General features: G+C 38.3%; 1 protein-coding gene and 1 pseudogene across 3 annotated transcripts in view; both read left to right on the top strand.

The window, feature by feature from the left end:
- Positions 1–24,213, top strand: part of BACH2 (BTB domain and CNC homolog 2) — a 304,321-nt gene that overhangs the window by 41,034 nt on the left and 239,074 nt on the right. The gene's annotated exons all lie outside the window — the stretch shown is intronic.
- Positions 22,863–23,032, top strand: LOC130363296 (U2 spliceosomal RNA; annotated as a pseudogene).

Below are 24,213 nucleotides of genomic sequence, written 5' to 3'. Positions count from 1 at the left end.
GTACAGCAACAGGACACCAAGAGCATTGAGACCTTATACATCAGGAGGCTAGAACAACCCTGAGAGGAGAAGCCACCCCTAGAACGGCAAAGAGCTACAGTCGTCAAGTTTGACAGAGTTAGGGGATACGGCACATTGATGGAGTGCCACCATGGTGGCACTATTCTGGTCAATAGAGCGGTGAAGAGAGACTACCTCTCTCCACCTCTACACTCCCTAGAGAGTGGGGAGATTGTAGAATACACCCCGGTACAGAGCCTGCGGGGGGAATGGGCTGCAGCCATCACCAGACCCAAGAATCCCACACAAATGCCCTTTGCCTACTTCCCCTCTGAAGATTGGGACTCAGATCCATTTGGTCTCCTGCTACCAAGCGTCAAGGGGAAAGTCGTCCAAGAAGAATGGTATCCTGACTCACCTGTTATGGACCCCAAGTATCTGCATCAAGCGTCGTCTACAGATGTGCCCAGGCCTACTCCTGCTGTTGCGGACGTTTGGCCTACCCAGCGGGCACCAACCAAAGTGCCTTGGCCTACTACTACTGAGGAGGAGGTTTGGCCGGCCCAACAGGCACCTACACCTGATCCCCCAGTGTCCAGCCTCATCCAATCATAGCTCCTCTCACACTTAACTGCCATATGCTGTTGGTTGGACACACACCCCTCAGCACTCCAGTCTGAACTTCCTGTGTTTGAGCTTCGGTCCAAAGTCTGTGTATGAGATGGGGGGAAAATGTGCTCTTGAGCTTTTTTAAGCACAAATAAAACATAGAAGTATATAAGAATGTTTTTTTATTTACCATAATGAGTGCAATAACAAAAATGCGTTTTAATTACCATTTAAGTAAAGCACGTAGAGAGACAGAAATGCTGTATATAAAGGTAACAATGGTATATTGTATAAAAACATGTATATAGTTCTGGGGAGAAGTGGTTAGTACAGAGGGGCCCCAGTAGCTAAGGCATCAGGTAGAGAGCCTCAGGCAGCCCAATCTGCAAATTTGTGTGTATTATGGTCTAAAATGTGTTCCTAGAGCAGTTACAAATCTCGTTAATATCACGTTTACCAAACCAAAGAGCATGTATAGACATTTTCCGTGCTACATGGACTTGTTTCTACCTTGTTCTATAACCAGACCTGTGAAGGACATTTTGCATAATGCCCCAGGAACTGTCACTAGGCCACAATGGACACTTTTAGTCATCGTCCGTCCAGGACTGGGCGCCGAGGACGGCTGTGCTTAAGAGGGGGAGTTTGTGGTGGCCCATTACGGGAGTTGTTAACCCGTAACCTTGCTGCCCTTTCAGGCAGCCACTCTGCAGTGTCCCCCGGGCCCCCTTACACCCGTCCCCTCATGAACATATGTTTTGCCCTTTATTATGCTGTAAAGTGTGTAAAGAAGTGTTATAACTTTAAGAAATGTTCCCATGTGATCTTCAGTTGTCATGTAAGTTATCATCTGATTGTTACCCAGGAGATATCAGTGACCACGTGACTTAAGGGTGATCAAAGGGATCCCACCAGAGTCTCCCCCATGAAAACCCTGGGAGGAGTCTCTTCTTTCTCTTTCTGCTAAGCTGAGGTCCAGTGCAGTCGTGCCTAAGAGTGTGTCTGGATACATTGGAGGCCTCAAGTCAAGTCTGCAGCCACAAGTTACAAGTCTACAAGTAAGCTTAAGTGACAGCTTAGTCTGTCTCCAGTAAAGTCAGTCACTGTCATCTATTGTCAAGTCAACATGGCCTGCACTAAATTGTCCAAAACCACTGCAAGTCCCAGCAAGCCCTTAAGGTCTCTGAAGTCACTGGTCACTTCTGTGGGCCCGGCCACACTGTATATACTGTACCATCTGTCACTCAGTAAAGCTACCATTGTCCGTAACTTGGTGTCGGAGTCATTATTGCCCCCGTGCCTAGCCCAGGATCCAGTGGTATACCTTCAGGTGGTATTGAGAATAAACCACTCCCTGGCATCACGAATACAAGGGGTTAATGCCATCTGCCCCTAGGGTAATCCATCTGCCCTGCATCACACCCCATACCACATTTGTCTACTATGACAACATTTTAATATTAGGTTGACTTTCTGTTATGTACTGACAGGAAACGAGTGGCTTCTTCTCGCACTGTTATTGAGGTTCAAATGTGTTACAATTTAAAACATGACAATAAAATTATATTTTCCTTCCTGCCTGCATAGTCACTTTAAGTTTTTGGTATGCCTATAGACTCTTTTCTGGATCTGTGTCGTGGTGTTCCTTTGTTATCCCCTGGAAATTTAAGACTAGTTGACAGTCAGTTGTTACCATTTCCATTGTTTGACACTAACCAGGCTATGTCAGAATGTGCAGGGACAGCACAGAATCGTTGTATTTGAAGGCATATTTCCTGTGTGTTAAGACAGGACCAGGTACTGGAGATCGGAGGGGACCCATTGAGTGTCAGTATGTCAAGTGATCAGTATAGTGGGTAACTTTATATTTGACACAAAAATTTTACATTATAGTCCCCTTTCAATTTGTTCTGTTTGATATAACCTTTTTCCCTGATTCCACCTATTTATCAAAAAAGACCATTTTAAGTGAGTGAAAATAACTACCTCAAGAAAAATCCAGCAATCAAAATATATAAACCATATACATTTATTTTACATTTATTTCTACATAATTGGAATTATGTAAACACAGCAGCAAGTGTCAACTTGCCCTTTTCCCTGTTTGCAAGTTGTTGCCTGTAGCTACAACCATTGCTGCTACTTTCATATTCAGCTATGCAAGCTTACTATATATTATCGGCATTTCTTTTTTGTACATTGCATATTCTCTTGCCAGTTGATGTGCAGAGTGAAAGGTAATGCAGAGTCACTACATTTGCGCCCATTCGTATACAGAATGGCTGTATTGAAGAAACAATCAGCATGTAAGCCTGTTCATGTACAGTTTCTGGAGACTGCGCTATACACTATTTTATACAGAGACATCCAGTGAACAAAAAAAGTATATCATGTGGTATACATTTTTTTTAATATATTTATCTATGTATGTATTTTTAAAGAGACTATGGTCAGCAGATGCCAATGTTTGCCTATACATTGGCATCTGTCGGAGACATAGGTCCAAGATTCTTCATGAATATATCTCTAATGGACACTGTCTAATGGTAACATTCGGTGTTAAAGTAGCTTTACTGGGAATAAACAGGAAAGACTAGCGGGGAAACTCTTTATAATTGATTTAGTACATATTGTTTTTTTGTGTTCAAGAAATTTTACACCCCTTTTTATCTCTCTCTTTTTTTAATTTATTTATTTGTTTTTTCAATGTAACTTTTTAATTGAACTTAAAAAAAAAAAAAAAATATATATATATATATATATATATATATATATATATATATATATTTATATTTATATACAAGGGTTGGCGTGAGACAGCACCGGGGACCAACCTTCGTGCATGTGAAACACCCAGGCAGCCAGCCTGGTGTTAATGTGTGCAAAGTCCAGGAATCACAGCACCAATAGGTCAAGGATCTTCATAAGCTGGTTTCTTTATTCACCCCAAAAATACAACGTTTCGGCAACAATAGCCTTTATCAAGCATGCTTGATAAAGGCTATTGTTGCCGAAACGTTGTATTTTTGGGGTGAATAAAGAAACCAGCTTATGAAGATCCTTGACCTATTGGTGCTGTGATTCCTGGACTTTGCATATATATATATATATATATATTTTTTTTTTTTTTTTATTTCAATTAAACAGATTGAAAAAAATAATAATAAAAAATATATATATTATGTAGTTTACCATGAAGCTTCTACATTTATGTAAGGGATATTTTTTTTTTTTTTTGTACAGAATATGTCATCAATTCATATTATAGCATGTATATGTATGTTTGTGGGAAAAGTTGTGAAAGTATGTAGGAGTCTGTAAGCTAGAGTGGTTTCTAACCACTATAGCACTTTTACACGAAGCATAGTCGAAATGCAACAATATACGTAGTGCTGAACGTCAGGTCTTCAAATATGGTTGGTATCAGGAAATTGTACAAATGACAGTAGCACAAAACTTGTTTATAGTAAACTGTATTATATTGTCCTTTGTTAACTATAACAGTGGGTTCAAAGAAAAATAGTTTAGATAAAATAATATAAAATAAAACTCAAGTTTTTAAGTTTTTTTTCCTGATATTTAAAAATCTCACCCACCATACTTTCCTATTATTTTTAATGCCAAGAATAGTGTCATATATAGCACTATTCTTGCAGTAAAATATTGGAACACCAAAGATCCTATTAATTGTCACCAAGATCAGTAGAAAACACATCCAGTCCAGCTTTGTCTGGATGCTAATATGTTTAGATACTAATATGCTAATATGTTTAGATACTGATCTAATATGATGCTAATATGTTATGATGCCAATATGATGCTAATATGTTTAGATACTGAGCCATGGGGAGCATGGGTAATGGAACTTTATAAAGATGGAAAAGGATATAATCGGATACCCAAAACCTTGAAAATGCTAGCCAGTACTGTTCACTCACTTATTAAGTAGTGTAAAATTCAATGATCTCTTCATACTAAGGTCAAGGCCATGTACACCAAGAAACATATAATCCACAACTTGCAGAAGAATTTTGTTGGGATACTAAGATAAATTCACAGGGAAACACAGGAGAAATTTAGGCTGTTCTGAAAAAAAGAAGGTGTGGTTGTTTCATGGTACAATGATACTTGGACAAAAGTGAGCTGCAAAAGTTGCCATAAAGAAGCCTTTACTGCACCAATGTCACAAAAAAAGCCTGGTTACAATATATGACATACCTCACAGCTACTGGCACACAGGCCAAAATAGAGTTTTATGGTCACAACCGTAAGCACAATGTTTGGAGAGAAGTCAACAAGACCTATATCAGAAGGAAATATCATTCCCACTGTGAAGCATGGTGTTGGCTTACTAATGTTTTAGATCACAGGGAATTGTGTGAAAATTGATGGCAAGATGAATTCAGCATGTTATCCGAAAATACTGGCAGACACTTTGTATTCATCTGCATGAAGGCTGCACATGGGACACTGTTGGACTTTCCAGCAAGACAGTCACTGTAAGTGAAAGGCCAAGTTTAAGTCTCCTTAACCCCTTAAGAACTCAGCGTTTTTCCGTTTTTGCATTTTCATTTTTTCCTCATCACCTTCTAAAAATCATAACGCTTTCAATTTTGCACATAAAATTCCATATGATGGCTTACTTTTTGCAACACCAATTCTACTTTGCAGTGTCATCAGTCATTTTACCCAAAAATCCACAGCAAAACGGAAGCAAAATTTAATGTGCGACAAAATTTAAGAAAAAATATAATTTTGTAACTTTTGGGGGCTTCCGTTTCTACGCAGTGCATTGTTCGGTAAAAATAACACCTTATCTTTATTCTGTAAGTCCATACGGTTAAAATGATACCCTACTTATATAGGTTGGATATTGTCGTACTTCGGAAAAAAATCATAACTACATGCAGGAAAATGTATATGTTAAAAATTCTCATCTTCTAACCCCTATAACTTTTTTATTTTTCCGCGTACGGGCCGATTTGAGGACTAATTTTTTGCGCCATATTCTGAAGTTTTTATTGGTATTTGGTATTTATTGGTATTTTTGTATTGATCTGACTTTTTGATCGCTTTTTATTCATTTTTTCATGATATAAAAAGTGACCAAAAATACCCTATTTTGGACTTTGGAATTTTTTTGCCCGTACGCCATTGACTGTGCGATTTAATTAATGATATATTTTTATAGTTCGGACATTTCCACACGCGGCGATACCACATATGTCTATTTTTATTTACACAGTTTTTTATATGGGAAAAGGGGGGCGATTCAAACTTTTATTAGGGAAGGGGTTAAATGACCTTTGTTAACTTTTTTTTTTTTTCCACTTTTATTTTGCAGTGCTATAGCTCCCACAGGGACCTATAGCACTGCACACACTGATCTCTTATGCTGATCCCTGCAAAGCCATAGCTTTGCATGGATCAACGAGATAGGAGCTCGATTGCTCAAGCCTGTAGCTCAGGCTTGGAGCAATCAAACCCCGATCGGACGCCGCGGAGACAGGTAAGGAGACCTCCACTTGCGTCCTAGCTGATCGGAACATCGCCATTTTATCGCGATGTCCCGATCAGCCCAACTGAGCTGCCGGGAAGCGTTTACTTTCCCTTTCAACTTTGTTTACTTTCAACTTTGATCGCCGCGTCTGAAGGGTTAATAGCGCGCGGCACAACGATCGGTGCCGCGCGCTGTTAGCCCAGGGTCCCGGCTATGAATAGCAGCCAGGACGGACCCGGCGTGATGTGGGGTCACGGCTTGACCCCGTTTTAAACACCGGGTACGCTCTGAGTCCTTAGGGGTACTCCGGTGGAATTTTTTAAAATCAACTGGTGCCAAAATTTTTTACAGATTTGTAAATGACTTCTATATAAAAATCTTATTCCTTCCAGTACTTATCAGCTGCTGTATACTGCAGAGGAAGTGGTGTGGTTCTTTCCAGTCAGACCACAGTGCTCTCTGCTGACATCTCTGTCTGTGTCAGGAACTGTCCAGAGAAGGAACAAATCCCTATAGCAAACCTTTCCTGCTCTGGACAGTTCCTGACATGGACAGAGGTGTCAGCAGAGAGCACTGTGGTCAGGCAGGAAAGTACTATACAACTTTCTCTGGAGCATACAGCAGCTGATAAGTACTGGAGGGGTTAAGATTTTTTAATAGAAGTAATATACAAATCTGTTTAACTTTCTGGCACCAGTTAATTTATAAAAAAAAAAAAAAAAGTTTTCCACTAAAGTACCCCTTTATAATCATCTAGCCCCTTTGGTAAGATCTTAAATGTGTGCGTCATGCAAGACATCCAAAGACTTTGCATGACCTGGAGGCATTTTGCCAAAGCAAATGGACCACCTGTAAATATAGGGGGTCTCTTAAAAAAAAAAAAAAACTACCAAAAGACTGCATGCTGTCATTTCTGCTAAAGGGGCCGATACTCAGTATTAAGGACTAAGGACATGCATATTTTTGACCAGGGGTCATTTAATTTTTTATTTGTTATCATTTTTTGATTAATGATCATGCCATTCTATTATAACCTAAAGTTTAATATGAATCCCATAAGAAATAAAAGAAATGTGTTTTGCCTGCTCAGTTATGTTTTCTTTAAAAATCGTGCACATATTACCAATTCTCCAAGGGTATGCAAACTTTTGAGCAAAACTGTATATCTTTGTAACACAAATTAATATGCATTTTTTTATTAAAAAAAAGTTCAATAAATATAAAATACTGTGTTCACCTTAGTCACGCCTTCAAGTATGATTCAACAAACATAGATTCTGTGTTCTAAAACAGCTTTAAATAATATAATTTAGAAACGTATGTAGAACAAGTTTAGTGCTCTTACATTAGGACCTAGTTAACACTTTGGTAAAAACCTTGTAAGTCAATTATATATTGAGCCAATCTTAGAACCATAGAATGTGTTGGCAGATAAGAGCCATTTGGCCCATTTAGTCTGCCCAATATTCTGAATACTTATGAATCGTCCTTGTCCCTACCTTATATGAAGGATAGCCTTATGCCTATATCTATCTTATATGAAGGATAGCCTTATACCTATCTCTATCTTATATGAAGGATAACCTTATACCTATCTCTATCTTATATGAAGGATAGCCTTATGCCTATATCTATCTTATATGAAGGATAGCCTTATGCCTATATCTATCTTATATGGAGGATAGCCTTATGCCTATATCTATCTTATATGGAGGATAGCCTTATGCCTATATCTATCTTATATGAAGGATAGCCTTATGCCTATATCTATCTTATATGAAGGATAGCCTTATGCCTATATCTATCTTATATGAAGGATAGCCTTATGCCTATCTCTATCTTATATGAAGGATAACCTTATACCTATCTCTATCTTATATGAAGGATAGCCTTATGCCTATATCTATCTTATATGGAGGATAGCCTTATGCCTATATCTATCTTATATGGAGGATAGCCTTATGCCTATATCTATCTTATATGAAGGATAGCCTTATACCTATCTCTATCTTATATGGAGGATAGCCTTATACCTATCTCTATCTTATATGAAGGATAGCCTTATGCCTATCTCTATCTTATATGAAGGATAGCCTTATGCCTATATCTATCTTATATGAAGGATAGCCTTATGCCTATATCGATCTTATATGAAGGATAGCCTTATACCTATCTCTATCTTATATGGAGGATAGCCTTATGCCTATATCTATCTTATATGAAGGATAGCCTTATGCCTATATCTATCTTATATGAAGGATAGCCTTATACCTATCTATATCTTATATGGAGGATAGCCTTATGCCTATCCAATGCATGTTTAAACTCCTCACTGTATTTTCAGCTACCACTTCAGCAGGAAGGCTATTCCATGCATCTACTACTCTCTCAGTAAAGTAATACTTCCTGATACTACTTTTAAACCTTTGCATCTCTAATTTAAAACTACGTCATTTTGAGGTAGTATCACAAAACTTGGCTTATTTTAAAAGTTACGTTCCACTCTCAAAAGGTTGGGAACCTATACTTTCTATATAGACACAGTGCAATGCATAATTTCACCTAAGGTGGTGCTAAAGGGAAATGATATTGTTGTTTCCAGGTTCTTCCCAGATCACTAAGGCTCACTGCCTTAAAACACCATAGGATCTTATGAACCTATGATAAAAATAATATATTGAAAAAAATTAACCCTCTTTAGGTGTTTAAACAATTTTGTTCTCCCACCCATTCTGACATCAGGCATGGAGAGGCACTAGTGTATTTTAGCCTTTCAATATCTCTTAAGAATATCAGGCTTTGGTCTTATTCTGAATAGGCTGGCCTAATGTAAAACAATTCTGGTGAGCCAGCTCAAAAGCAAAATCATAATTTAGAAGTTATGTAGATAAGTTATTTTTTTTCTTTTCTGGTAAAGACACCCATGATTTAACCCAGGTGCGAAACGAGGAAGAATAGACTATATTCTACATTTAGTGAAAATGCAAAGACAAACAACATTTTTCTTTCAGTCTCTGTAGTTTCTGTTACATGATACAACTGCTAATACCCTTATAAAGTATTGAAAAAATGAAAATCTATTCAATTTATTTTTTGCTGCATTTTGGCAAACCTTTCAAAGTGATTATACGATTATTGCGTAGAAGAAATACGTTAGGCTGTTTTATATTTTTTATATTTAATATATTTTTAATGTTTGTATTTTTCATTATGTGAACAAGCAAGCTTTCATCAAGAATTTTTATTTGAGAAGTAAAATATATTTTTTTGTACAATTGATTTAAAATATGTGTACATTTTTGTCTTTATCATTTTATAAACTTATGTGATCACCTTGTTGATGCACAAACATGATGCCAAGTTCACAAATAATGTTTCTGTATGTAATCTTTTAGAATTTTTTTTACTAGATCAGAGATCATTGAATGAAAAAAAGTTTATTTTATGGCTGTTCAGCGAAGTTTACATCTGTGTTTTAATGTAGGAAAATTACCTTCTTATTCAACTTTCAGCGTAATTTAGAAGAAATAGACTTGTGATTTCTGAAATAAAGATGCATTTTTCAGCCCGATAATGACTTGTGCTATTTTATGTTAACTAGTGCACTGTCTTTCAGAGTCTCAGTTTTTTAAAGATATTTATCTAGAGAAGTATGGAAAAGATTGCTCTTAATAACTTGGTATCACTGAATCAGTTCTAAGTTGTTAAATAATAACCTAGTAATTTGTCTCAAGGATTAGTGAAACACAAAATAATTATAAGATGTGATGAAATCTTATCATGTTCTTCTACATGTACTATAGCCCTATTAGTTTTATTTGTAATTATTTGTTTAGGAAGTTAAGGTGTTAATAAAGTATTATTTTTATTTTTACTTTTTTCAACTTTATTTTTTGTATACTTCGAAACTAGACATTATAAAGTAATTTTTTTTTAATGGTAACACTTATCACATTATGGGTTTGATTTTACATTTACTTGATATTGATATGGATATTTATATAACACATTTATTAGTACTCTAAATGAGCTTATAATGTATGGGGCAAGAGGTGCGTGTGTTATTCTTTTTTGCAGACTATTCCTCATATACTGCTTTCCATTGTGCCATGTTTTGTTAACTGCACTTTTTGTATGCATACTTAACCTGTCTGTGGCTTATCACTAGGTAACAGAGGTGAGCAACAAATGTTTTGCAGGGCTTTATAGAATAGAAGTTTTCATTCAAGGAATTTGACAGCTCAAAAACAATCCTGAATAGATATACACAACACTACTAGCATTTTTGGCACCCTGTCACCCTAAGGGTACGTTCACACTATGTAATTCTCACGGAATTTCGCGATCGGCATTACATGCGGTGAACTTTAACATCAGTGTGAATGGGTCTTCCGCGAGACCAGTTCACACTGAGCAATTCCGCTGCTGAAATTGTTCCACTCAAAGAACATGTTGATTCTTTGAGCGGAATTACATGAGCACTGCAAAGTGCGCAGTGCCGCGTGGTCCTACCGCCGCCGCTGGCTGCAATGCTGAATCTCCGCTTGCTGAATTCTGCAAGCGGAGATTCAGCGTGCAGTGCTCAGTGTGAATGCACCCTATATCCGTTTCAGCTTTCTTTGAGAACTTTTAGGGTCTATTCACACGTACAGTATTCTGTTCAGATTTGATGCACAGGATTTTCTGATGCAAATTTCAATGGAAGCTTCAAATTCTGGGCATCAAATGTGTACAGAATACTGTATGTGTGAATAGACCCTTAAAGGCAACTTTCTTTTAAAGTAATAAACATTCCTTTCTGTAAGTGGATTTTGTATGGAGATTTTCTTTCAGTTACGTTTTAAGTTACATTTTAATCAGCTTTTTTGCTTCTATTTCATCTAAATTTTTTTGTACACAACCTATAGCAGATGTATTTTCTGTTTATATTCTTTATTAGTTATCAAAAATTTTAAGTAAAACACAGTTCTTATTACAATTACTTAAAGATTATCTTTTAAGGAAGGATAGGAATTTCTTTTTTTCATTAGTCGTAAACCAAGCTTCAGGCTTCTCTATTGTTATACACTGCCAATTTCTTCTTTTTTTCTTTTTGATATATATTAATGGCACATGTATGACAATTTAGTCATAGAAAAGTTACTGTACTAAAAACATTAGTTTTTAATCACACTGACGTAAATATTCTGGATTCTAAGAATATATACAAATAATTTTGCTGTTTTAAAAGATTTCATATTTTTATTGTCAATCAGGATTTCAAGTTCGTGCATTTTTACTGGCACTGACTCCACAGCCCTGGGTTCGGATATTAATTTCTATTGGTGTTTGCAAAAATACTTAGTACTTATTACACTGATCATATACTTTCAGATCTACTAGTTTTAATTTATCCTATATGTTTAAAAATAAATCCAAATGTATACATTTTGACAGAATACGTTTTATATGGTTTATTTTTGCTAATATACTGCACGCAAGTTTCCAGTTCAATATCTGACCATGCAAAAACAATGTGGATAAATGTAAAAAAAAAAATCACGATGTAGCCTCTGCTGGCATCTTGTGTGTATTGCCCAATTTACCCAAAAGATTGTCACTGTAAAACACGGATGTGCTTCGGCCACAACTGCTGAGAGCAGACATAACTCAAATCTCAGAAGTTTAACCACAGCTTATAAGGTGCTTGACAGGGGAAAGGGGACCCCCTCTTTTAGCTCATTGGTGCCCCATCAGTGTTTCACCATGGCAGCCAAGGTCTTGACAAAACACCCCGCTATACCATTAGGGTTTAGCATTAGCGTGCTTTACAGTTAATTGCAGTGTTAAATTTGTGTGAATTTATTGTTTAGAGTTGCACTTTAGCTCAAACTGTACCAGTCATTGCAGGCCATGGTTTTCATTTTATTCTCTATGGGGGACATTTATCAATGTTTGCTTATGTATTCCTTTTTTTTAGTTAATTTTTTCTTACAATTTTTTTTGCTTATGTGCGACTTATTCATCAACTGCTCTCAGCCTGTTGATAAATTTCTTTCACGTAAGCAAGTTTTTGGTAGTGGCTTTTTCTGTCCCATGTCTGAGCTGGAGTAAATTTAGTAGGTTTTTTTCATGTGATGCGACTTTTTTGCTAATTTCGCACTTGATAAATCTCTGACCACTGCAAGTCAAAAATCACTTTTTGCTTTGGTAAGCAAGATTTTTATTTTTTGCTTAGGACACTGCACAATCAAAAAGTCGCAGAAAAAATAGAGTAGTCGCATGTGCAACTTTTTTGCGACAATTTTAAGCAAAAAAAAATCTACTAAATGCTTTGATAAATGTCCCCCCATATGAATTAATAAAACTTGTTATAGTAATTTTAACCCCTTCCCGCAAAATCAGGTACATGTACCTGATGAATAAAAACTGTCACAGCGCCGCGGGGCGCTCCGACAGTTTCTTGATCCCGGCAGCGACACACTGCCTTGCAATGGATGTCACCATCCAGGGACCAATCGCACTGGTCCCTGCTCCAGGATCGCTGCTATTGGTTAGTCTGTGTGGCAGCTGACCAATAGCAAGTGTTTTCAGCCCTGGGAAGCCTGGCTCCTCCTGCTGGCTGTCTCCGATGCTTCAATGTGAGGAGAGAAGCGATCGGAGAAGCAGCCTATGCAGGAGAGCCAAAGAAATACATTAGATTGCCCCCAAATGTGCCAAAAAAGCCCCCATTAACCCTTTCAGTCCAGTGACAGTGAGGCAGGAAGGAGCAGAGAGAGATAATCCTGTCAGCCTGTCACTGATCATCATCATCCCTGATCATCCTGTCAGTCTGTTAACCCCTTCACTGTCAGATCACCCTCAGTGACACTATACATTAACCCCATTCACTGCCAGTGGCTGTGGTAGTGACTGCCAAAACAATAATAATAATAAAATACACTTTTAGTTAGGATCTGGGGAAAGTCTAAAGGTTTGAGTCGCCCTTAGGGCGAGTGCACTGTGAGGCAGGGTCAATCCGTAGAAACTTCTTGTTATAAAATGTTTTTGAAAAACTATTAAAAAAAATAATTAGTTAAAGGCTAAATTGGTGTTGCAGTTGTCACGTACCAGCGTTCTGGCTCTGACATCGGAGAGGATCTGGAATATTTTGTATTCTCAACATCAGAATCTTCATCCTCATCTGATGAATCCCCTGAAAGGCGCCCTGGGCCTAGTGCAGCCAAGTTCAGCTGTCCCTACATGGATCCCCACTAATAACTTTATACCCCAGATCCCCGATTTTACAGCCACCCCAGGCATCCATGTAGACACAACAGGGTTTCGGGAAATTAATTTTTTTTTATTGTTTTTCTCGGATGACCTGATAAATCTCATGGTGGCCAAAACAAATTTGTATGCAGAGCAATTCATTGCACGCAATCCCAGCAAATATTATGTTAAGCCCCCCAAATGGACCCCTACTGATGCCACAAAAATGTGCAAGTTTTGGGGACTTGTACTAAATATGGGAGTTTCCAAAAAAAAAAAACACTACAAGGTCCTACTGGGATACAGACCTCCTATACCATACCCCTCTTTACCCCCTTGTTATGTCTAGGACTCGATTTGAAATTTTATTGAGATTCCTGCATTATAATAATAATAATAATGATGATGAATGCCTACCTCAAAGTGACCCTGCCTTTGATAGGCTATTTCAAATTTGGCCTATAATTACCCATTACAATTCTAAATTTAGTCAAGTTTATACCCCAAAAAAACAAATTTCAGTGGATGAATCTCTGGTCCATTTCAAGGGCAGGCTATGTTTCAGGCAGTAGCTTCCAAATAAAAGGGCCAGGTACGGAATAAAGTTCTACAAAGTTTTCAAAAGTGAAGCCGGTTATACTTTTAAGTTTAGGGTTTATGAAGGAAAATATATATCCATTCAGCCCCCAGAGAGTCCATCTGTCCTTAAAACAAGTGGGAGGATAGTTTGGGATTTAATCCATCCCTTACTAGACCACGGTTAACAAGTGTATATTGACAATGTTTACAATAGTGTCCCCCTTCTGAAGTTCCTTGCTGCCAGAAGTACAGCTGCGTGTGGGACCATCAGAAAAAATAAAAGACTAAAACTTTTATTGCTACACAAATGCTCAGAGGACAAAGTAGGGCTGTTTGTTCAGATACTCTGATGTTGCTCAAATACAAGGACAAACGAGATGTCCTTGTGTTGACAACACTGCATGGTGACCAGTCAACCCCAGTCCCAATCCGATGATCCACAGAGCTTAACATCAATCCTGTGTGTATCCATGATTACAATTAATATATGGGAGGGGTGGACCTTTCCGATCAGGTCATGCAGCCCTACAGCACTTTAAGAAAATCTAAGGCATGGTATAAAAAGGTGTCCGTGTACTTGACCCAAGTTGGGCTATATAATTCCTTTGTCCTTTTATAGAAATGCTGGTCATGTAAAGACCTTCTTAGAATTCCAGGAAGAAGTGATTAAATCACTCATATTTGGGGACCAGGAAGAAGAGGCCACCAGTTCTTCCTAAATGGGGGTCTCAAGAATTGTCCGTGAACAGCATTTCCTGGCATATTACCTCCCACAGAAAAGAAAGGAAACCCCAAAAACTTTGTTGTTTCTGCAATGCAAGAGGGATTCGAAAGGACACAACCCATATTTGTGAAACGTGCCCCTCTAAACCAGGCCTCTGTATTGGCAAATGCTTTCGAGCTTAACATACAGCCACTTATTTGAAAAAACTGTAAAAAATTATAAATTTCTCATACTCCCTGTTTTTTTTTTATTTTTTATTTTATATCCGCTTTTTCCCCATTTTACCATCTGACATTCGGGGGAATTTAATTGTTCTGGCAAATGTCCAATGGGGCCTGAGACATTCCCAAGCAAAATTGATGCTCTGAAATCCTCTAGGGGCTCCTGTCGTTTTGGACCCTGCCATGTGTCCAGACTTCCAGTAAGAACCACAATGGGGATATTTCTGATCACAAAGGAAATGGGGTTATGTATAAGTTTTGTGTTGCATTTTGTTATTTTCATGTGCACAGTACAAAATAAATGACTTCAAAGTGACACATTGGTGAAAAAAAGCTTTCCTTTTTTCCACCTGCTTTGCATAAATTTGCTCCAAAAACTGTGAGGTCAAAATACTCATGACACCCCTGGATGAATTCCTTAGGGGGTCTAGATTTCAAAATGGGGTCATTTTTTGGGAGGGGTGGTTTCTGTTGTTCTGCCAGATTATTCCTTTGGCAAATGTGCAATGGGGCCTGAGACACCCATGACACCCCTGGATGAATTCCTTAGAGAATCTAGTTTTCCAAATGGAGTAATTTTTGAGGATTTTCATCACTTTAATCATAATGAGCATTTACAAACGTGTGTTAATGCATGAAAACAAGATGCAATTCAAAATTGTAAAAAATGTTAATAAAGTTTGAAGTCTTATAAAGTGTTAAAAAAATGTTTTATTTTTTTTAAACTGATGCCAAATAAAGTAAACAAATGGAAATAGGAATATGTATCTGATTTAAAAAAAAGTATAGCATACAGATACTTACGTTATATATAACAGTTGAAAGTAGCCAAAAATTAAAAAATTTTCAAATTTCTTGCAAATATTGATATTTTTCGCCAACTTATGAAAATGTTATCACTTATTTAATTTTTTTACACGTAAATAAAGTACAATATGTTATGAAAAAACAATCTTGGAATTGTGTTGATAAGTAAAAGCGTTCCAAAGTTATTACCACATAAAAAGACACATGTCAGGTTTGAAAAAAAGGCCTTGGTCATTAAAGGGGTACTCTGGTGCTTAGACATCTTATCCCCTAACCAAAGGATAGGGGATAAGATGCCTGATCGCGGGAGTCTCGCTGCTGGGGACCCCCGTGATCTTGCACGCGGCACCCCGTTTGTAATCAGTCCCCGGAGCGTATTCGCTCCGGGTCTGATTACCGGCGACCAAATACAGGAGTGGATCCTGCAAGAAAAAGATGGAAGGACCGCAAGTCCTCATGCTGTTAAGTCCATAAAACCATTTTTGGTCCATAAAAAAGTTGTGCAACAATACTTAAACTAAATAAATAATAAATTGATTTAAAGGGACTGATTGTGTTGAGAAGAAAATGTCAGGAAAGCATTTACATGTTCATAATTTAACACACCACTAGCCTTGAGGTGAAAGGCATAAAAACAGTGGTGTGTAGTCATGAGACCAGCTTACATAGTGCTGAAACCAAGGATCTTCATGATGCAAACCATACTAGCAAGATGGACAATTAATAATATATAAAATTAAATATTCTGTTTAGAGGAAGAGCTTTTTTTTGCTTAGCTTGGGTGCAGTGATTGACCCAAATGAGGGCTTGTTTTTTGCGCGACCAATTGTACTTTGTAATTACACCTTTCAATTTTCTATAACCTATGCTCCGAAACAAAAAAAAAAAATATTTGTGAGGGGAAATAGAAAAAAAAAATATATATATATAAGCAATTAAGCAAATTTGGGGTTTTTCTTTTTTTACACTATTAGTCTTGTGGTCAAACTTTCATGTTATTTTGATACTTTAGGTCGCATTGATTGCAGTAATACCAAATTTGTATGGTTTCATCATGTTTTACTAATTAAAAAAATGTGTATAGTTTCATCATGTTTTACTAATTTAAAACAATTCTAAACTTTTAAATTTTTAAAAAATGTTCTGACCCCTATATATTATTCCATATAACAGGCTGTATGAAGGATCATTTTTTGCGCGGTAATCTGCTGTTTGTATTGGTACCATTTTGGTATGGATTGGACTTTTTGATCACTTTTTAATTTTTTGGGGGGATATGATGTTATATGATGTTATGTTGATGACATTGGCCGTACGGGATATATAATATAATATTTTAATAGTTCAGACAATTACGCACACGCCAATACCAAATATGTTTTATTTTTATTATGTTAACATATTTTTTATATGGAATTGGGAAAAAAAAATGTATTAGTCCCTTAGAGGACTTTTAGGAGGAATCATTAAATGGACACTGTCAGATACAAAAACTTTTGAAATGTTGTAAAGCATGCAAAGCCAATAGGTTTTGCAATTGCTTTCATTAGAAAATTTTCAGTTTTTCATACTAAAAAAGCCAGTCAAGCAACTGCCCCCCCTGCCTGCTTGGACACACACTAGTCCTGCTATGTCCATGCATCATCACCTATGTCATGGACACACTTCCTTGATTGACAGCTGTGAGTGCAGGGATCACAGCTGGAGGAAAAATCCTCCCACTGTCAGCTTGTGTCCCGCTACTGTCAGTGAGGACAAGCTGGGAGTTGTAGTTTTGCTAATGCTAGGGGAGATGTGAGCAGACAGCATACTGAGGGAGGGGTGGAGACCTGCACAGTGAGGCCACACCCCCTCCCTTTCAGAGGAATTCAGACTAGTGAGCTAAATTTAAAGTGTAATAAAAAATACATAAAGGTGCTAGACACATATAAATGTGTACATAGATGTACATGGTCAGGATTAGATACTGAGTGATAAAATAAAAAAAAAATGTGGTGGATCTGACGGGTATGCTTTAAATTCCTCATACAGATCAATGAAGTTCCATAGAACATTGATCTGTGTGATCTGTGCTAATTTGGTTGAGGTAGGCCTAATCCAATACATACAGGTCCACTGCAGCCGTGGGATGAGAGGTAAGCGCTCCGCTACCTCTACTGTGGATCACAACCCCCCCCCCCCCCTCCCGCGATTGCTCCGCGGGTCTGCGGGGGGCCATCCACCCCTAAGATCCCTGTAGACACCCGCCGTCAGCTTTGATAGCACCAATCTAAAGGGTTAATAGCCAGCAATGGCGATCGCCACATGCCAACTATTAGCGGTGGCCTCCAGCTACTGAGATCAGCTGGGGGCCACAGAGTACTGAGCGGCTGAAGTCAGGAGCCGCTCCATACACCCTAAGCACCAGCATTTTAAATTCAGAGCGGGAAGACGGTCCCGTTGCTTGGCCAAAGCAGGGCTAAATGCATGAATAATTCACTTGCCTGGCACCCGAAACTGCATGTCCTGGGCGTCGGGCAATAGGATTTCCACATCCCTGGGTCCTGAGGATAAGCAGTTTTGTATAATCGCTCTACGTGGAGTGGTTTAGAAATGTCATGTTGCAGTGGTAACAGGATTATCAAAAGCAATTTTCACATAAAAAGTTGCAAACAACTCAAAAGCACAGCAAATGTACACTATCCCTAACCTGGCTTACAAAACTGCCTTTAAAAAGCATTTCTAAAAAAAAGTTGCATATCTTTTTGTGTTATGGGGAAAAAGTCACCCTTTTTTTCACAACTGGGTAAAAGTGGAGGAGGAATCATATACAAAATGGTGATTTTTAAACTTTTACCTAAGTGCGCTGAATTTATGATCCTGCATATGCCTTTATGATAATTAGGTCCAAGTAAAAAAAAAAAAAAATTAAAAATAAACTTTACAACACACTTTTAAAAGACACACAATAATAAATATCTCTCTAACTTAAAAAGAGTACATATCACAATAGAATAATGCTTATATATATGTTACTCCGTAGATCACGCAGATTCTTTACGTGTCTTTTTTTTATGTGTCTAGCTTCTGTATTAGACAAATCCATCTGTTCTGCTGCTCACTCATTCTGACATCCACTGCTCAGGAAGGGGTCTTTCTGAGGCAAGCATTGAGCCCACCCTCACTTTCCATGTATTCACTTTCTCCCTGTGTCTGTTGTGCTGTGCCAGGTCTCTTAATCCATTCATTGCAGTCTGCTCTGTTGTCCTCTCCTCTCTGTTTTCAGAAAGGAGTCTGATAGGACAGGAGTAAGCACAGAGAAGTGCTAGTCCCACCCTAACTTACAGGACTTTGTCCCAGCCCATGCTTCAGCTTGGACAAAGATGATGGCATCGGGACCCCAAGTGGTGATTTTTATAAGCCATGATTTCTATAAAAAGTAAACATTTAGAAAGTACAGTGGTCCCTCAACATACGATGGTAATTCGTTCCAAACGACCCATCATTTGTCGAATCCATCGTATGTTGAGGGATTCGTGCAATGTAAAGTATAGGAAGTTATACTCCCCTGTCCCCGCCGCTCCGGACCGGGTCTTCACCGCTCCCGATGCTGTCCCAGGGGCTCCTGATGCTGTCCTGCTGCTCCGGCGTCTTCTTCGGGATCCTCTGGCTTCTTCTGCAGGGTCTGGGCCTTGCTTTCTGGTGACGTCATTACACTGCTGCGCCGGCACGGCGTGCGCAAAACGTAATAATGACACCGGAAAGCGAGGCCCGGACCCTGGAGAAGATACAGAAGACGCCGGAGGATCGCGAAGTGGACCCGGAGCAGCGGGGATAGGTAAGTGAACCTGTCCGGGATGCTTAAACTGCTATCCAACAGCAGCTTAAGCATTTTGCGCTGTCTGATAGCAGTTAATGCGATGGCCCCAACATATAAAAGCATCATATGTTGATGCTGACATCGACATGCGATGGCCTCTGAGAGGCCATCGTATGTCGATTTTATCATATGTCTGGGCCATCCGCATGTTGGGGGGTTACTGTATATTAGAAATGTTAATGTTTTGCCAAGATGTAAATACAACATAAAGTTTTTGATTCTGACAGTATCCATTTAAATATTCAACTAGAACAGTCACTAGAACATCCAAATAAATATAATCCAGTCAGTAACAGAAGGCAAACGTTTTCTGCCTTAAAGTGGTCATCCAGGAAAAAAACTTTTTTTTCCATATCAACTGGCTCCAGCAAGTTAAACAGATTTGCAAATTACTTCTATTTAAAAATCTTAATCATTTCAGTACTCATGAGCTGCTGAAGTTGAGTTGTTCTTTTCTGTCTAAGTGCTCTCTGATGACACCTGTCTCAGGAGTCGAAGCAAATCCCCATAGCAAATCTCTTCTACTCTGTGCAGTTCCCGAGACAAGCAGAGATGTTAGCAGAGAGCACTGTCGCCAGACAGAAAAGAACAACTCAACTTCAGCAGCTGATAATTATTGGAAGGATTAAGATTTTTTAATATAAGTAATTTACAAATCTGTTTACATTTCTGGAGCCGGTTGATACATAAAAAAGTTTTCTTCCTGGAATACCCCTTTAAATTGTTATCCTTGGGCCCAAGAGTCTACTACCCATTGCTATAACTTTTATCATGTGTGAATTGGACCTTTTAAGGGGTACTCTGCAGATTTGTAAATTAATTCTATTAAAAAATCTTAATCCTTCCAGTACTTATCAGCTACTGTATACTACAGAGGCAGTTATTTTCTTTTTGAATTTCCTTTCTGTCTGACCACAAGTGCTCTCTGCTGACACCTCTGTCCCTGTCAGGAAGTGTCCATAGCAGGAAAGGTTTGCTATGGGGATCTGCTCCTACTCTGGACAGTTCCTAAAATGGACAGAGGTGTCAGCAGAGAGCACCATGGTCAGGCAGAATGGAAATTCAAAAAGAAAAGAACTTCCTGTGGAGCATACAGCAGCTGATAAGTACTGGAAGGATTAAGATTTTAAATTGAAGTGATTTACAAATCTGTTTTAACTTTCTGGCACCAGTTGATTTAAAAAAAAATGTTTTCTAGCGGAGTAAAATGGTCTGTGTCCAGGTTTAGGATAAATGTATGTTCACTGTATACACTAAAAGCTTCTGAGCAAAGCTATATCCTGCAATGGGTCTGATGTATTACAAAACAGTGTGCGAAAAAAACATGCTGCACTGTATAGGTTCACTTTTTACATAAGAATCAGTGTTGTGTGTGTGTGTGTGTGAGTGTAATATATATATATATATATATATATATATATATATATAATTATTAATACTATTAATAATATATATATATATATATATTTATTAATATTATTATTATTAATATTATTAATATATTTTTTTCTTTTTTACATTTCCTATGTTATGCACTAAACATAGTACTAAACAACGTGTCAGTAGAGATCTAAGCATTTAACTAAGTTAATGCAGGTTCTCCTTTTGACATTTGAATGTACCAGTCCAGCTATTAAATGTCTCCATAATGAGTAAAAGGAAATTACACATTCTTATCTCATCTTCTGTTTCTTGTGCAAACGCCACCCCTAAAACTGCATTGCTGAGAATATTACTGAAGCATACAATTGTGTAATGAAGCATAATAAGTGAAGGAAGAAGCCTTCTAAGGAACCATGTGTCGGTATGTAAATGTATGCTCAGCGTCTGTCAGCTGCAGGTGTTGTTTTGCTGAATGGCATACAAACTACAGTTGTCAAAAAAGATGCCAGAATATGACATTCATTGTTTTTAGATTACCGCACTTTTACGTTATTAATGTGGGTATTAAAGGGGTATTCCAGTTTTTTTTTATATTTCACTATGCTACAGGAGCTGTAAAGTTAGTGTAGTTCAGAACATAGTATATGTACCTGTGTGTGACGCGGGTCTTGCAATTCTTCTGTGATTTTCGCCCCAATATTTCTTTTTAAATGCAAAGAAAGTGACTCAGGTCTGCAATGCGCTGAGATGTGACATCACTAGTCTGGTGTGAAAAGGGAGCCTGTCCTGCTTCAAATGGTGGAGCGACCGTTTGGTGGGAGAGAGGTCATTTTGAATGGAATGCTGCTCATTTGTGTTTTCATGGGTGGGGTGGCTGATGTGTGGGAGAGAGGGAGGTGACCTCAAACTTACAAACAAGGAACTAGGGGATGTGAAGTTTATGAGACCGAACTCAAACAGGAAATATCAAGTTCACAAAAAGATAGCCTTAGCGTTCTGGTAATCTCACAACATAGCCATTTAGCCCCCAGACAGGCACAGATCCTTCCTAAGCATGTCTATTACTGTCTGGCAGGTATGTACTAAAATCACCTTATGGCGGATAACCCTTTAAGAAATAAGGTGATTTAAAGGGATACTCCAGTGAAAAACATTTTTTTCCATATCAACTGGCTCCAAAAAGTTAAATAGATTTGTAAATTATTTCTATTAAAAGATCTTAACCCTTCCAGTACTTATCAGCTGCTTTATGCTCCCGAGCAAGTTCTTTTCTTTTTGAATTTCTTTTCATGCTTGAATTGAACAGTGGTTAAGAATATGGTTTGCTGTGCTATACAAGCTCTATGAGAGTTATGGAAACATAGAAAGGCTGAAGTAAAAAGAACAAGGGACTTGTATTCTAGATATTGTGGGATTCCCAGCGATCAAACATTTACAGTATATAAATGTGTTTAGTGATAAATACCATTAAGAGAGAGAGGTTTAGTGAGTTGCAAATTTCATATGCAGGAAAAAAGTACTATGTAATGTAGTTTTGTTTTAATGTATTTTTAAGATCTTGTAAAGGAAATAACAGATGATCCAGCAATTCCATGTAAGAAGCTTCAGTCTTTATTCCAAACGATTAAAACTTGTGGAGCACGTACAAAAACTTCACCTAGTCGGCAATACACCCGCAATGGATGCGTTTTGAGCGAATGCGCTTTCTTGATCACCACAACACCTGTGCACTTTTCCACCTCTAAATAAAAGTCCCAGAGGGAGGAGTTAGAAAACGTGTGAATATAAAAACACATATTATGCATAAGAAATCACTTAACAGGTTTAAAACAAGTACTCTGACATGAAAGGATCACAAACACTGGGCACATCATGTATTAAAATGCAACACTCTCGTGCGCAAGTGTTTGATATGTAGAACCGTGACTTCTGTAACTCATAGCAATGACTATCGCTTCTCGACCTTTTGGCTAAGATCAAGTGTAGTATCTGTTCTCATCAGTGGTTTGGTCTTCGCCATTGATGTAGGATGGATGCTGCATGGAGGGAGCAGGCGTACCAGGGCGTTCCGGGGCTGGTTCTTAGGAATCAGCTCAACGGCTGTCCTGATGTGACCTCTTTCCTCCTGGTCTCGCCATGAGGTAGCGGGGTGTAGAGCCGAGGTACTTCTGTGCCTCAGGGAGAGGTGACCCTGAGGTGCTGAAACTCACTGGGTGTTATAACTCACTGAGTGAAAGCACTGTACCATTACTCTTCACATTTGGCACTCTCCCTTGGTATCCCGGCCTTCTGGCTAGGATCGGGGAAATTTTTATAGATCCGGCCAGATGACCGGGCAGTATATCTGCACTTCATTCACTTTTTTTTTTTTGTATGTCACTGAGCCACGTTTCGTGTTTTCCTTTGTACACAGGATTGGCAGGATGTGGTAGCCCTTCTGGGTGTCCCTCCTGGCGGTCTAGGGGAGGTGTGTGTGGCCATTAGGTTCCTCACCTCCCTGCAACCCCTGGGCATCTTGGCTTCAGTCAAGATGCCACAAGTATACGGCTCCTTTGCTGATACCTTGGTTAAAGCCAGGAGCATTTTCGGCCCCTCAGTAGCTTCGGCGAAAAGGGGCATTGAACCTGGATCCTTGCAGGTGCCTTTTGGCCCGGAGGTGAAGGGTTGTTTTTTTTGGGGGGCCTCTCTCCTGTTGGAGAAGGGCTTAGCAATAGACCGCACCTTTGTGCACGTTTTTTAGTGTGACACGTTTGCACTTTTTCTTGCACTTTGGGTGATAGAGAGCACTTGACTTGGCTCTTAAAAAAAAAAAAAAAAAAAAAACTCATAGCAATGACTAGCAATATTCATGGAAATAAAACAAGAGATTTTTTGCACACAAGTCACACCATAGAATTCACCACATGTTACTTCATCATGTATCTAAAGGATGCATATACATAATTACATGTGTAACACTTGGCAACACCTGATAAAATACTCAATAATGGAACATGAATTCCTTCCTTTTATTCAAACCAAGTGGGGCTCTAGTTTGTAGTGTGAATTGCCAATATGCCTCTCGACTAAGTAATTTTCACTGTAGATCTCCTCTGATAGCTTTTTTAACTTTCTCAATTCCATATACTCTAAAATACTCTGTTTTGCCACCATATACTTCTGAAAAATTTAAAGATGCTCCCGACTTGTTTCTGGTACTATTTGGGCTACTAGCATCATAAAGATGTTCTCTGACCCTTGCTTTCAGATGCCTCGAGGTGCATCCCACATAAAAAAAATGAAAACGTAAAAATTGTCTGAG

This window comes from Hyla sarda, chromosome 3 (genome assembly GCF_029499605.1).
Source record: "Hyla sarda isolate aHylSar1 chromosome 3, aHylSar1.hap1, whole genome shotgun sequence".
Lineage (NCBI taxonomy): Eukaryota > Metazoa > Chordata > Amphibia > Anura > Hylidae > Hyla > Hyla sarda.
Note: the sequence above shows the minus strand (reverse complement) of the source record. Positions and strands in the feature narration are given on the sequence as shown.